The sequence below is a fragment of the Protopterus annectens genome, chromosome 7.part1, assembly GCF_019279795.1.
Source record: "Protopterus annectens isolate FY-2018-M chromosome 7.part1, PAN1.0, whole genome shotgun sequence".
Classification (NCBI taxonomy): Eukaryota; Metazoa; Chordata; order Ceratodontiformes; family Protopteridae; genus Protopterus; species Protopterus annectens.
In genome coordinates, this window is record NC_056740.1 from 145,375,953 (window position 1) to 145,392,094 (window position 16,142).

Consider the following 16,142-nt stretch of genomic DNA (forward strand, 5'->3'; position numbering starts at 1 on the left):
GATCAATGGAAATTGGAAATCCTGGTAACAGCAAATAAGGGAGAAAAGGCTTTGTATTTAAATAATTACAAAGCTTATTATGCTCATTTCTGTGAAGTTTTCCCAAGTTTATTCAAAGCAGTTTTCAAAATAAATTCATGTCGAGAGTGCTGGGCGGGTTTGGGGCGGTCCTTGCTACTGCGCATCTGGTGGGGTAATGTTCTAATTCAAAACCGAATTATTTTCTACAATTTCCTTTAGCGACGTAATAAAAACAGTTTCCATTTTACGTACTTTTCTATCCAAGTTTGTACTACACTTAAACGGGATTAGGCAAACCCGTCCCCGCGTTTGTAGTATTTTATTATTCTTGCAGTCTTTATCGTTTTTTGTGCAATATATACCAAATCTCCTTATCACCGTCGCCAAATGTGGTTGCCACAATTATCTCTCAAGGAGCCAGACAACGACAACCGGTGCGAAACACCTGGCGCGCGGACGTAGGCTCAATCGCGCAGGCTGCAATAGCCTGTTCATAAGTGCCACCTACAGACGAAACTGTGTTTTGCTACTGGAGAACTCGTGGAAGCAATTCTACCTCGATTTTAGGTTTACAAACCCAGTAGCAATATTTGAATTGGAGCTGTAGGTTGAGTCATGGGTACAGGTTAAAGAACAAATTAATTCTTAGTACAACATTTCTTGTCAAATTTCTTTTTATTAAATGTCAATAAAAATCTGGGTGAAATATTCAAAGAAAATTTAACACTAGTTTATTGAGAAATCTTGTCAAGCAAATAATCTCTAAAATGTCATAGCTTGAAACGAAATGAAATATAAACAGTATTTGACGAGCTAAAACAGGTCATTTTTTGCTATGCTAGGCAGGAGTACAGTACAGAGGATTGATACACACATTAGATGTGTCTAGCTGCTCTACGGAGTGTGCGCTGGTGGAGCAGTACAACACTCTGGACATTTGTGTACAGTTTCCAAAAAATCCTGGCAACACTCCTGTAGGGTTGCCACCTTTTCAAATGCCCAAAGTGGGACATTTTTGTAGAAATGTCAGATTTGTCAGGACAAAACATACCCACAGCCAGTACAAACGACAGAACTTCACTTTTTTGCCAAAATAAAAGCTTTTTCCTGTAGCATTTTAGTTGCTTATTCTGTTTTTTTATAACATTTAGGTGTTTCAAATACAAAATAACTGTTTTATGCAACCATTAAAAAATATAGGAAATATTTTTGCGCTAAAATCTCAGGACATTTGCTGTTTTTTCAAATTCTTTGGCAGGACACAACTGCCCAAAGAGGGACTGTCCCTCACAAAGTGGGACAGGTGGTAACTCTACTCCTGCATCTCCTGTTTATACAGTAAGGATTCCTTATTTTCAATGCTGTTCCTGAAGTGCCTCAACATTTTGCTCCGTCCTTTATATCCTATGTAGTTTTAAGGCAATGTAATGTGGGGTTTATGGCATTTCATAATACCAGCAGGCAGATTTTAACATTATAGACGTTTTATTTATCAGAAAATATCTGCTAATACAAAGAGGATGACACCTGTGCACCTACAGAATTATGTGTCTTTGTCTTATTGCATGATAAATGATATTGATTGCATTTGGCTGGAGTATGAAAGATGCTGACATCGTCATATTGTGAAAGTAATTTAAAATAATGTCCCTGATTGTGCAGAGCGATAAAACATAGAAACTCTGGTCTAAAACTAAACTCCCTGACAACTTCCAACACTACAGACACCTACGTAAACCTCACTAAAAAAGCCATTATCATTGACAAGAGAAACTACTATAATAAACCTCGTAAGTCACACCTTAATAACCCAAAGAAGTTCTGACATACTCTTAACCAAATCCTCCATCCTGGCAAGCCCTCCTCCCCTCAGCCTAGTCCTTCAAGTACTCTTCTTCAGACTGTAAGAAACTTTAACATCTATTTCATAGACTCCATTAGCAAACTAACCAACCATCCTAATACCAATACTAACAATATCCCTACCAACAACCCACTTAAACCCTCAAACTCTTCCTCACACTTCTCCCTAAAAAACATATCCACCAACTAGATTGAATCCCTGTTACTTAAATGTAAACCTTGCTCACCCTCTACAGATGGTCTCCCACCACTCTTTCTACAGAAAACTGCCACCTCCATTGCACTACCCATCTCTATTCTCATCAACAGATCCATTAATGAGGCTGAAGTCCCTGCAACTTGGAAAAAGTTCTATACCTTACCTATTCATAAAGGAGGTAGCTTTATTGAACTGTCCAACATTCATCCCATAGCAATCCTATCAACCCTCTCTAAAATCTTGGAAAAATGTGTACACAAATAAGTCCTACAAATACTTCATACATGAGAAACTAATCATCCCAACATGGATTTTGCCTTGGACACAGTACCTCTACAACTCTCATTTCCTTCATCAGCTCCATCTCACAAGCTAGAAACCAGAACAAACTTGTATTCTGCCTCTTTCTTGAACTCTCAAAAGCTTTTGACACCGTATCTTACCCCCTCCTCTTAAACAAACTCTCAGAACTCAACCTATCTTTCTCTACTATCTCCTGGTTCTCTAGCTACCTCAGCAATCATCTTCAATCAGTTAAATAGCTCTCTGCTATCCCCGCTGAAATTCCCATAAAGATGGGGGTCCCCCAAGGTTCAGTTCTGGGATCACTTCTCTTTAATATATTCACCAACCAGTTATCCATATCTATACCACAGTCATCCCTAGTACAATATGATGATGAGTCCACAGTCATCACCATAGCCAATACCCTCCCAGTCTTACATACAACAACTCAGAACTCCTTTCGATCTATTGAAACCTGGCTCAACAAGAAACAGCTAATCATAAACCCCATGAAGACTAAACTCCTGCTCTTCATTCCAAAATCTATGACTCATCTTAAATCTTCTTTATCTATCACTTCCCTCAATAACACACCCATCACAGTTGAAACTCATACCAGATTACATGGGGTCATTATTGATGACCAGTTGAAATTTGACCTACATGTACTTAGTAACATTTAAAAAAAACACCAAAAACTTGGACTCCTCTCCAGGAATAAAAACTTTTTATCCAGTAAAGCCAAAATAGCCCTATCCTATGCACACCTACCACCAACCTTAGTTTCAAGTCTGAAACTTGACGAAAAGCGCTTAAATAAACTTGGATTTTACTGGTGGTCTGTTCTGCATGCTTCTTTTATCTATTTGCTGCTTTTGAGTGGTTTTACTTTGTTTATTTCTTACTACCAACCTTACTATACATCTCTCAAATCCTCACCAACTTACAAACCACACTTCTTGCTAAACTGGAATCCAGTTACAATAAGGTGGCAAAATCTGCTGCTGGACACCCATACTATTCTCACCACTGCTTAGCACTCAGGAAACTAAACTGGTTAGAGCTCCCTAACTACCTTCTTCTTTCTCAGCTTCAGAAAATTCACTCCATTCTACACCAGCCCTCTTTCTGTCCCAGCATTCACTCTGTCATTCTCCCCACACCCCTCCTAGAGCTCTTTGGAGCACAGAAAAACATCTCCTTTCGATATACAAGCCAAAGATTAACATTAGCAAGAACCTCTACAGCTACCCCCCAGCTAACAACTGGAATAAACGTCTATTGCACATTCGTAATATTAAGCCTAAACCCCAGTTACAAAATGCAGTAAAAAAATCACCTAAGCACACTAGATTATGTCAATGTAACTATCCCCCTGACTGACCTGCTCTTCCTTCCCAACTTGTCCCCACCTTCTGTACTTCTGTGACATCTAACTTACTTTCTTTACGACTTTTTTTCTGTATAATACTTCTTCATATAGCCTTTCCACCATTCACCTGCTTATTTTTACTATACACTCATATAATAATTCTTGAGCCTTTTTCTTGTCACTGCTAAACACAAAGTGATAAATGTAAACATTCTAACTGTATCCTCTATACCCTGTGACTGTATTAGATGTCCTATGCCAATATGTAAAACTAAAGCCTCTGATGTTAAAATAAGATTACTATTTTTAGATGGAAAACTATTGTTTAAAGAACTATGTAGTATGTTACTTTAGTTAGATAATCAAGTGTCTGTTGTCTTTTTGTGGAGCTTTTCTCCCCGGGTCTCCACTGAAAAAGGGCTCCGACCCAGTTGGACAAACCCAGTCAACAAATGTAAAATAAATAAATAAATAAATAAATAAATAAAGTGAGAGATTTCCACAGTGGCAATGACAATTTGCAGTCAATATAATGAATAAATCATTGTATGTTTATGTGATCATGTATGAGACTTTAAAGGTCCAAAATGACAAAATTCTAGGTGTGTTCTTGAGGTAGGATAAACATATTCACAAAACTTCAACTTAATTATTGTGATGTAGTAGGCCACCATTGCAGCTAACACAAAAATGTGCATCTGAGACTAACTACCTTTTCCTTGTATGCCTAAGACATGTTTACATGATAAATTTCAGGACCATGTTTTATTTCATCATCATAACCCCCTTTTCCTCATTTTCTACATGGGCTTGGGGTGTCATGTCAACTGTTGCCATCTGTTTGTTTAATGTCACTCTCCTACCTTCTTCTAAAATCATTCCTGACTGTCACAGCTCTCTCAAACAATCCATCCACCTCTTTGCTGCACACCCTCCTTTCATCTTTCCTTCTTCCTATCTGTTCCAAATCTTCTGACTAGATTGTCTTCTGGTTTTCTGCAGATGTGCCTGAACCACCATAATCTGTTCTCTTTCACTGTTTCTGTAAATGGAGCTGCTTTGGCTTCAGCTCATATGTCTTCATTTCTTTGTCTGCCCCACAGTGTGCCTCCTACCACCCTTCTCTGGCACTTCATCTCCATCACCTCAAGCTTCCTCAATTGCTCTGCCTTTACTGCTCAGGTTTCTGTACCACAGAGTAGTACTGGTAACACCACTGTTTTGTACACCTTACTTCTCAGATTATTTGGCATTATTCTGTCATACACTACCTCTGACGTTCTGTGTCAGTTGGCTGCAGTCCCTCTGATTCTATATTTAACTTCCTCATTCAGACTTCCCTTCTCCTCAGTTACCCCTCCCAGATACTTGAAGCTGTTAACATGTTCCACTATTTCTCTTCTATTTAAATTCTCAACTTCTTCTGATTTCCCCAATTTGCTGCCATTGCAGCTGTCTTATCTGTACTCAGTTTCATCCAATGTGCCTTCAGTTTTGCATTTTATTCCCCTATCCTTTACTGAAGTTCTTAATCAGAGTCTGCCTGTAATGCTACATCATCTGCATACTTTGTTGCTCTAGCCCCTCCAGCCTGATCGCTAATGTAGACCATCACCAACATGAATAACAGTGGGCTCAGAACTGAATCTCGATGCACACCCACTCCCACTGGGAACCCCTTTTTGAGACTGAACACTGTAAGTACTAGAGTCATTGGGTCCTTGTACATAATCTGCACTAATTCTACCAATGTTTCTGGAACTTGGAAAATAGTGCAGTACTACACCGATCAGCTTTCTTGGGATCTTGTCTTAGGCTTTCTCCAAGTTTAGGAATGCCCAGTTGGACTATTTCCTTATCTCTAGCTTCTTCTGCAGTATCCGTCACACTGCAAATGTAGGGTCAGTTATGTTGCATCCTTCTCTGAATCTGAACTACTCTTCTCCTATCTTACTTTCTGCGATTCTGCATATTTGTTTATCAATAAGCCTCTCCAGAACTTTCATGCAATGTGACAGGAGTTTGATACCTCTGTGCTGCCAACAGTTGTGAATGTCCCCTTTGTTCTTGAACACTGGCATTAGTATGCTTATTCTCCAGTCATCTGGGATATTCCTTTCTCTCCACACTGCTATGAGTACCTTTAGGAGCCATTTCTCCCCTTTATCACCCAACATGTTTATCATATCTGCTGTTTTGTAATCTGAACCTGCTGATTTCCCTGACTTCATTTTCCTTACTGCTATTATTAGTTCTTCTATGGTGGGCTCCTCCTCTTCTTTCATTGTAGACTGCATCTGGAGCAGTATGGCTTCTGTGGGGGGTTTCTTCATTCAGAAGCTCCTGGAAATACTCATTTCCTCTACATTTGATGTCCTGTGGGCTGGTGAGTAGGTTGTTGCTGGCATCCCTTATGAAGGGTGTCCGATTATCTTCTTTATCTTTCTGTCTTTGCCTTGCATCCTGATAGAGTTTCTTTATACTATCTACTGAGTCACATTCCAGAAGCTGTTAGAGTGCCTCTGATGCCTTTTTCTTTGCTATTGCAACTCCTTTCTTAGCCTCTTTGTTAGCCAACCAGTATTCCTTCCTATCCCAGTCCGTCTTTGCTATCTCCCACTTTTTCTTGCACTCCTATCTTTTAATGGGCCTATATTATATCATCGAACGCTTAAAAAAGCAAATGATGAATAATTGACCCCATGTAAGAGAAAGCTTACAATCTCGAAAGCTCAGAACAGCGATTTTTTTCCAAGGGAAAAAAATCACTGATCAAAAAAAAAAAGAAAGAAAAAAACATTGAAAGAATACATAAAGTAGTGGGGCTTCGCCTGCCACACCCCCGATGTGGGGTGCTTTGTCCCCCACACCCCCCTACTTAAATATACCAATTCCGAGATCTCACTACAGTGTCGAAAACTGCAAAGTAATGTAAGCAGCGAAGCAAATTCTTTCCCTGGGAAAGAATTCGCTTAAAAGCCGCTTCACTATTTTGCCTTTTCGTTGTTTTAAGTTCGACCAAGATGCATTCGATAGAATGTCTTCGGTCATCTAATAGGAATCCCTTTTAATGACTTCCTGGACTTCTGTAGTCCACCACCAGCTTTCCTTATGTACCTTATTTCCATATTTGGTTTGGCTGCATATCTGTTCAGTAGTCCTCACAAAAGCTGTTTTAAGAAACTACCATTCTTCTTCTTCAACTCCACCTATTTCCGCTTCTTCTTGAGGTACTAGAGCCCTGAGTAATTCCTGGAACTCTTGTGTTTTCTCTCCAGTCAAACTCCAGGTCTTCATTCTGGTCTCTTTTGACTTTCGAGCCTTTAGCCTTTTCTAGCCACTGCTTGCAGCTGATTTTGACAACCAGTGGCTAATGCTATGGGATGACTGTTTCACTGGGGATAACTTTGCAATTGATAATTCTACCCCACAATCCTTTCCTTACTAGGAGGAAGTGTACCTGAATTGCATGTTGGTCACTCTTTTATGGGATCGTTTGACTGCCACTCTTGCTGAACCTTGTGTCGGTCACTATCAAGCCATTTGCCACACAGAAGTCTAGAATGGCCTTTCCTTCTTTATTCCTGTTGCCCCACCCATGTGGACCCAGGCAGTGTCATATCCTGTTCTGTCTGTCTGTCCCAATATGTGAATTCAGGTCACCCATTATCAACACCAGTTTATATTGTCCTGCTTTATCTTGTAGGTCCTGCAACTGTTGTCTGAATACATTCTTTTCCTCACTGTTTTATTTATTCATTTATTTTGGATGAGCTAGAAAATCACATTTCTAGGTAAGTTATGTGCATTCCCAGAAGTACATATAACTGCATACCTCTTTTGATGTTTGTAAGTCGTAGCTTTTTAAAGACACTCAAGAAAATAAAGATTTAGTACTTACAGTATGGAGGACTATAAACAATATATGCAACTACACTCTAGTGTGGTAGTAGTAGGGCTGGCTATACTGCTGTTTTATTAGTAATTACTATCACTGAACTCAGCTAGTATTTAAAGTCCTCATTTAAAACTGCAGGATACGCTTACATCTTTCTCAGTATTTTGACAGCGACAATCTTAAAGAATGTTGGTAGTCCAAATTAACTGGTTAATGCAGCAGTTTGCTTTGCTGTCTTTAAGGGTCCAGATCATTGTCTGTACAGAGTCTGTACTCTGCCTGCACGTGTTTTCTGTAGATACTCCAATTTACTCCTGGAGATTTGCTGGTTGAATGGTTAGTTTAAAAACTATTCAGTTATACTTAATTTACCTTTGCCCTTATGATCAGGATGATGATTAAAAAAGGTCTGCAAAGATCATTTCACTCACTAGGTTAACAGATAATTAAACCAACAAACCATAATTTTCTCATCTTCTGTTACAACTTTTTAAATGTTTCTGTAGTAATGTGCACAAAATGTGTGGTCCATAATAAAACATTGAACTAGTTCTGCAAGATACTGAGTAGTGAAATTTTGTTTATGAATTTCAGAGCATCATAAAGTATTCTAAAATTACACTTTACGTACGTTGCTGGTCAGTGTGGAAGCTTGCCTTCTTTCTGTAGAAAATAACAGAACACAAAAGGCAGATGATATTTTTACTGCACCTGCACTGTTTTCTATTAGAATGTATAAGATCACCCCTGTGTTCAGTGTCTTGGCAGTAGACCAACAGGTCACTTCTTTTTTGTATTTTTTTCTCCTCATTACATATAAAAAATCATTTGACAATTAAAATGAGCCACATTTCTCACATGACAGTTAAACATTATACTCCTCCGATGTTTTCTTTATTGTGTCAAAATACAGACAAACAAAATGTCCTGAATATGAAAAATGAAACATGTTATATTCACGTGATGCCAGGAAAACAAGCATATATTGAAAGTTTCTGAACAAAATCGCCAACATTATTTTCAACTTCTGGAGGGTGCACTTACACAACAAAATAAAAGATTTCATAAAGACATTTACAGAATAAATTTTCATAGCAGTTTAATATACAGGACTATGGTTATGAGATACTAATAAGGTTCATCTTCTAGTCATCAATTTGCCTTCATTGGTGGCAATTTGCCTATCAAATGACTAAGTGACTTGAGCAAGTCAGTTAATCAGATGGTGCTCCTTAGTTATTCATGTAATGTGGCCCTTGTACGTAGAAGATTTACCTGGTTAGCAAATAAAGTAAAAATAAATGCTACAGCATTTTGAAATAAATGTATATATGGAAACTGGAGCATTAGAACACACTGCTGCACACTGCATTCCTCAGTTGCAGAGGAATTAGACCCAGGAAGAGGATTATAGTTTGGAATAAAATAAATGTTATAAGAGGATTAGCACTTCATGTTATTCAGCAGTAGTATTGAAACCACAGCAGTTGTGTTACTTCTCAAAATAACACAACTGTGCAGGACAAAGGTACCAGACATCATCAGTCAGCATTACATGGGAGCTTAGGAAGTCAGAATATTCAGTGGTATAAGACACATTTATCATGACTACGCTGTCATGTTTCCTTGCACAGTACAGCATCTGAAATCAAGCAGAGTCATGGATGAGCCCTGTACTTTATAGAATACAAGTCTGGGTGTGTATATGTTGTTAATAGAATAAAACAGGGTGGCTCAAGGTGCCTCAGACCCACAACTGTGCAGGGTAATGCACAGAGGTAACAGTGTTCAGCAGATACATAAATGACGAACAGCAAGCTTGGTAAGTGGATGGTAGGAAGCCACAAATAGACATGGAAGTAGCAACAGGAAAGGGTCACTCAAGCAGGTCCTGTGTGGCTACGTTGACAGGAAGTACAAGCAGACACAATGCATCCACAGCAGTGCCAGTGGTATGGTGGCCACAGCATGTAATAATAATAATGTAGTGCATGGAGTGTGGTGATTACGGTCTGATAGTCAGATAAAGACAAATCAGTTAAGTGCTAGAGTGGTGTGAGACCTAACCTTAATAAATGTTAAGCAGCCCCTGCTAAAGTTGTTAATGTCAGACGTCATGCTCAGCAGTACACTCTTGCAAACAGTGGCAGAATAAAAGATTTCATTCTGCCAGCTGTCCATGCCAATATGGTTCCTCTTTCTCTTACAAACTAAGAAAGTTACTAGAATAACAGGATGTGTGTTCATCTGTATTTTCTGAAGGATACAAAGTCTGAAACCTAAATACTGTATATGTTATTATTTAATGTCTGCAGTCCTCCATAATTTCTTTTAAAACCACAGACTTTATGAGGAACACATCAAACAAACTGGTCAGTTTGCCATCATGGCAGGCTGTGTGTAAATGTAAGGGGACTGTGTGTTACACTGCCTTTCTGACAGCACTGTCTAAGTGGCTAAGTGCTTTGTGGCTTTGAAAGCCGACAAAACATTTAGCATGTTTTCTTCTTTTTTTTTTTTTTTTTTTACTGTAACTAGTAGTACAGAGAATAGATAAAGCTCTATGCACTACAAAGATTTATGACTGGATCTCTGATCACAACCCTAAATTATATGTTCCTGTTATGGATGCCAAGATTCATCTCTTTAGCTTTGCCCTTGAGGTGAATTTCTTGGCATCCGTGGCTTGAATACATAATAAACAGGTTATGATTGGTGAGCTGATCATAATCCTCTATGATAATAATAATACAAGGTGAATCCAAACTAAATGTGACAAAGATGTGGCATGAAATAAGTATGTTAAGATAATAAAGTATCAACAATAAGTGTGAAGGTGACTGGACAAAGATTATTTACCTTGGCAATGATGCAGAGCATATGCAGAGATGAGCCAACCAGAAATATGTCACAGCAGTGATAATCTATGTATATAACAACATGTATACACACTGAGCAGAGTGGAGGAGGGGCGTTGACTACAACTCTGATCTGAGGTATATAAGTATCCTGTTTTTTTGGCTTATTTATACTGATTATTGTTTCTAGCAATTTATATATAGCACTTTGTATTGCCTGCTGCATAGTTTTTACTGCATTTTATTGCTATTAACTAATCTGCACAGGTAACTGATTTGTTTGCAGTTAAAAGCATTCTGTAGAGTCTCTTTGCTCCTTTATCTGTTTAAAAACTTTCATTTTGTGGCTTTCTGTAGTGTTTACTGTCTAAAGAGTGTAGGCTAATAGCTTTAGTATTGGTCCCCACCCTCCTTCCCTGTTGGTGTCTTGTTGTTATACTTGGTGGCTTTGCACTTGCCCTCCCCTACTGTAAATTTGATCTGGGAAACTCCTCCCAGTGTAGTGTCATTAGCTCATTCTACCTAATACAGAGAGAACATCTGAGAAGGCCTTCTGTTCCTCCTTTCTCCCTTTCAAAAAAAAATTGCCTGAATCTCCTTGTGTTCTGACTGTGTTTCTCTAACATTTTGGAAATATAGAGTATATTTTAGAGCATTTATTATAACTGTATTTGCCTTAATATTGCTACAACTCAAGTGCTCTAGGTTGCACTGCATCTGAATTTTTCGTGTGTTTTAGTTAGCTGCTTTTCTGTATATATAGACTTCTCTGTATATGTAGACTAGCTACTTATTCTGCCTCTTAAATCGTTTTTTCAGTTGTGCACTTGCCTTGCTTCATTTAAAAAGTTTTAAATTGCTAATTTTGCAAAGTTTTAATTGCATTTACTGTTTAGAACTACACACTCAAGTGTGTTAGCCTTTTCTGTGTTTATTTACTGTATTATTGCATTGTTTAGCCTGTTTTAACAAAAAAAAAAAATACTATCTTGTTTGCTCGTTTCCCACCTTTCCTAGCCAGTCCAGATCCCAGGCTTTGCTTGTCTCAGGACTTTACTTTCTGTGTTCAGAGCTATCCAGACTTTGCTGTGGTAGAGGGAAGTCCTACTGCTTAACAGTGGGAGTGGTGAGCATTGTACTGCCTATCTAACACTAGAGGAGTGGTTTCCAGCTCTGAAATTGTAATGTTATTAGCCTTTTTGGGCTGATTTCTATCCCTTTCAACTTTCTGTCTTAAAAACGCGTGTGTTTGCACATTTTTCACATCGTGCAGCACCGCGAGGCTACAGTTAAACTATTCCAGGTGCCAGAAAGTCTGCTCTTCAAATTTTCCCTTAGAACTAGCTGGTTTCTCAGTAGTAGCACTAAAATCTGAACCCCTGTGACTAGCACTTGCTCTAGAACCTGCTGGAAAGTACTAGGAAGCCTGAAACTGATACAAGCACTCAACTCTCCTTGTCAATAAGGAGAAATTAATTGTAGGCAATAAACAGCCTATAATTGCAAAGTACCTTGCAAAGGTAAGGGAAAACAGCTCTTATACTTTACAAAAAAAAGCACCTAAACAGGTATATCCAAGGGTCAGCTTCCGGTAATTTCTCCTGTCCACCTGGTGAATCTGGGCATACTGGGGTAATGCGGCAACTGCCTCATGTACACAGACAACCTTCTCCTCCTACCACCCAACACTACAACCTGTGAGAGATGCACTTACATAGCCAAACTGGAAGCAAAGCTCTCTCTGGCCAAGATTGGGCTAGACAGTCAAGAGGAGAAGGTGAACACCTGCACTACACCTCAAGCTGCTCATAGTCCTTCAAAACCCACACCATCAACACCCACACATAGCACCACTAAACCCATATATGCGGAGGCGTTTAACATTAACCTGCCCAAGCAACAAGGACCTCCGAAGCTGAAACACAAACAAACACCAGTCACAACCAAAGTGACACATAGCTCACAACACCAGTGTGCCACCCAACAACAGCCCCTAAGGCAAGACAATGTACCCAACACTTTAGTCATAGGTGACTCTATAGACAGGCACACTGATGTCCCACTCACCAGGCTGAACAAGGAGAAAATTACAGTCAGCTGCCTGTCGGGTGCCAGGATCCGCCACATAACGCATGCACTCAAGTCATTCCACAACAAGTACAAATACGACTCTGTCATTGTCCATGCTGGAGTGAGTGACTTGAGACGTACCTCCCTGGACTACATGAAAAGCGACATGGAAGAGCTCTTGGATCATGTGGCCCAGGCAGGTATGACCCTAGCCCTGAGTAGCATCCTGCCTTCGCTCAGAATGATACCACAGTATAAGGACAGAATGACTGACTTCAACAATTGGCTAAGCTTCTGGTGTCATTCAAAGGGGATCCAGTATCTGTCTGCCTGGGAAGACATGATCGACAAACCACGATGCTTTGCCAGAGATGGTCTGCACCTGTCATCCCTGGGATTCAGGTTGCTGGCTAAAGCTCTTGCCACCCCCCCACCCCCATAGTGCCTTTTTTAGACAAGGTTCAAAGGACAAAACCATCACCGCAACAGATACAAGCATGCAAAATCTGAAGGTAATGCTACTCAATGCTAGAAGTCTAAACCTCAAAATGTACTCTCTCGAGGCACTCCTAAACATGGACAACATCGATATCTGTGCAGTAACTGAGACTTGGTTCAAGGCTCCAGAGAGCACCCCTGCAATATCAGGCTACAACTCTTACCACACTTTTCGGCCACAAAACCAAGACTGAAATACTAAAGGTGGAGGAGTGTCCATATTCACCAAGGATATTCACACCTCCAGGCTAGTTGCCCAACACAATGCATCTGAAATTCTCCAGGTGCAACTAACACTAGGTAAGCCTGCAATCCAAATTGTAGCTTGCTACAGATCCCCCACCATGCCCCAAGATTCTCACTACACCTTTCTAAACATACTGGAAAATATCAAGATGCATCCAAACACCCTGATACTAGGTGATTTCAACTACCCTGCCATTAACTGGGAAAACTACTTGGGTACCAACTCCTTTTCCCAACGGTTCTTGGAATTCATAAATTCCAACGCCCTGGATCAACTAATCCATTGTCCCACCAGGGGCTCCAATGTAATAGACCTGGTCATTACCAACATGGGAGATAGATGCTCCACACTAGTAGTTACCCCCTCATTGATCAGGTCTGACCATAAGCAAATCACCCTTGGCGTCCACAGCCCACCCCCATCCCCATTAAGGAAACTTCCTTAAAAAACTTCTCCAAAGCCAACTTCATGCTACAGAAGTCAGAAGTGACAAACTTCAAGACACCCATGCAGACGGGATCTGAAAGTTCGACTGCAGAATCCTACACTAAGGCACTGTACGAGCACATCCACTTGTGCATGAATCGTGCCATCCCAAGTAGAACCAAGATGCTCTCCTCCAAAAAAAGGAAGCCAATCTGGTGGTCCCCTGCTATAAACAAACTATACAACAGAAGGAAGAAACTGTTGCAGAAAAGAGGAAAATCCCAGGATGCAAAAAACTCCCTCACCAGCCTCAGTAAGAAGCTGAGATCCCTCTTAAAATCCTCAAAAGCTAGTTACAAAAATAAAATTGCCAAAGATTCCAAAGACAACCACAAGGCATTCTATAGTTATGTCAAGAATCTAAATGGCAATGCTCAGATCTGCTCTGAGCTTCAACAGAATGGCATTAAATATACTGATCCCAAGGCTATTGCCAATATCCTGGCAGATTGATTCAGTGCAAACTTCACCGCCCTCTCACCCCATAAAGGGCCCATCTTAATACCAAAAGATTGCCAAATTCTGGTAATCACGGCCACACAGGTAGAAACCGAACTCTCCAAAGCTAAGAATACAGTATCCATGGGACCATATGACATCCCAGGCTGTGTACTACATGAACTATAAAATGAACTGGCACCTCACCTAGGTGTCATGTTTAATCATAGCCTCACCTCAGGCTTCATGCCCACTGAGTGATGCACAGCTACAGTTATCCTACTCCACAAGGGGGATCCACCTTGGATCCCGGGAACTACTGCCCCATAAGTCTGATGAGCCTGATCTGCAAGGACATGGAACGCATTATCATGGAATTTATAAACAAAGACATTGGCAACCTTCAAACATTGGACCCCACCCAGTTTGGGTTTGTGAAGGGCCGATCTTGTCTCCTGAACCTGATTGACTTCTTCGAATCAGTCTCCAAAGCTGTGGACGAGGGTAAGGCGGTCCACACAGCCTATCTGCTCCTTGCCAAGGCCTTTGACACCATCCCCCACTCTGGAATCATAGATAAACTTACTAAGCTGGGCATAAATCCCTACGTCACTCAATGGGTTGCCAACTGGCTTACTGACAGAACCCAGACTGTAAAAGTAGCCGACTCCAAATCCAGCTCCAGACAAGTGACAAGTGGAGTACCTCAGGTTTCAGTCCTGGGACCACTCTTGTTTGGCATCTACTTCTCTGATGTATAGGCCAAAACTAAGGGACTCTGGCTAACAAAGTTCGCAGATGACTGCAAACTGGGAGCCATTATTGAATCCCCAAATTATGTGGATATTCTACAAAAGGGCCTTATAGAAACAGATGCCTGGTGCCAGAGCCATGGGCTCAAGCTTAATGCCAAGAAATGTGTAGTTATCCTCTTTGGAAAAAACCATGTACCCATGAATTATCACATGGATGGCAGTACACTAAACATCGAAAGTGTGATGAGAGACTTAGGGACACAGGTGGACAGTGGTCTCACTTTCTTTAACCACATCACCACAACAGTCAGGAAATCCTTCTGTGTGGCACACCTCATCACTAAGGGCTTTTCATCCAGAAAAAAGGAGGTCATTGTCCCACTGTACTCATCCCTCATTAGACCCATTATAGAGTATAATGCCCCATTTGGTATGTACCTCACAAGACATCTGCAACAGCTGGAAAGGCCACAGAAATACCTCACTAAAAGAATCACAGGCCTAACGCAGATGCCATATGCTGGCCATCTAAAAAAAACTCCAGCTATACTCTGTGGCATATCGTCTACTCAGAGGCAATCTCTGCTTAACATACAAGGCCATGTCAAACCCTGAACTGTTGGACATGCTCCACTTAAAGTAATCCCAATCCCTCAGAGCCACATGCTCCAGGGATCTAAACCTTGTCATCACAATGAGCAAAACATGCTGGAGGGATAGGTTCCTGACCCAGAGACTCCCCATACTCTGGAATAGACTGCCCGTACATGTCAAGCAGAGTGCCTCCTTGGCCCTCATCAAAAGGAACCTTGATGATTGGATGGGAAATAGGAAATTCACCCCGGGGATCATGTCAGTCGCCCTGCTAGACAGGGGTCCAGAGAAGTAAATATCGTGGGAAGAAATATCCAGGGAATTGTTATGGCTAGGCTTGTATAGGCCCTAGGGCCGATAGCCTAGTACCAACCTATGAATCTATGAACCTATGTAATGTACATTAGGATAAATCAAATGTACAAGACAGAAATATGAAAAACAAAATGAGACACAGAGCAAACACATCAGTGAACACCTCCGATTTGCGGACACACATGTAAAACATTAGCTGTCTGTAAAAAAGCAAAATGACTGCAAAAAGAATACAGAAATAAC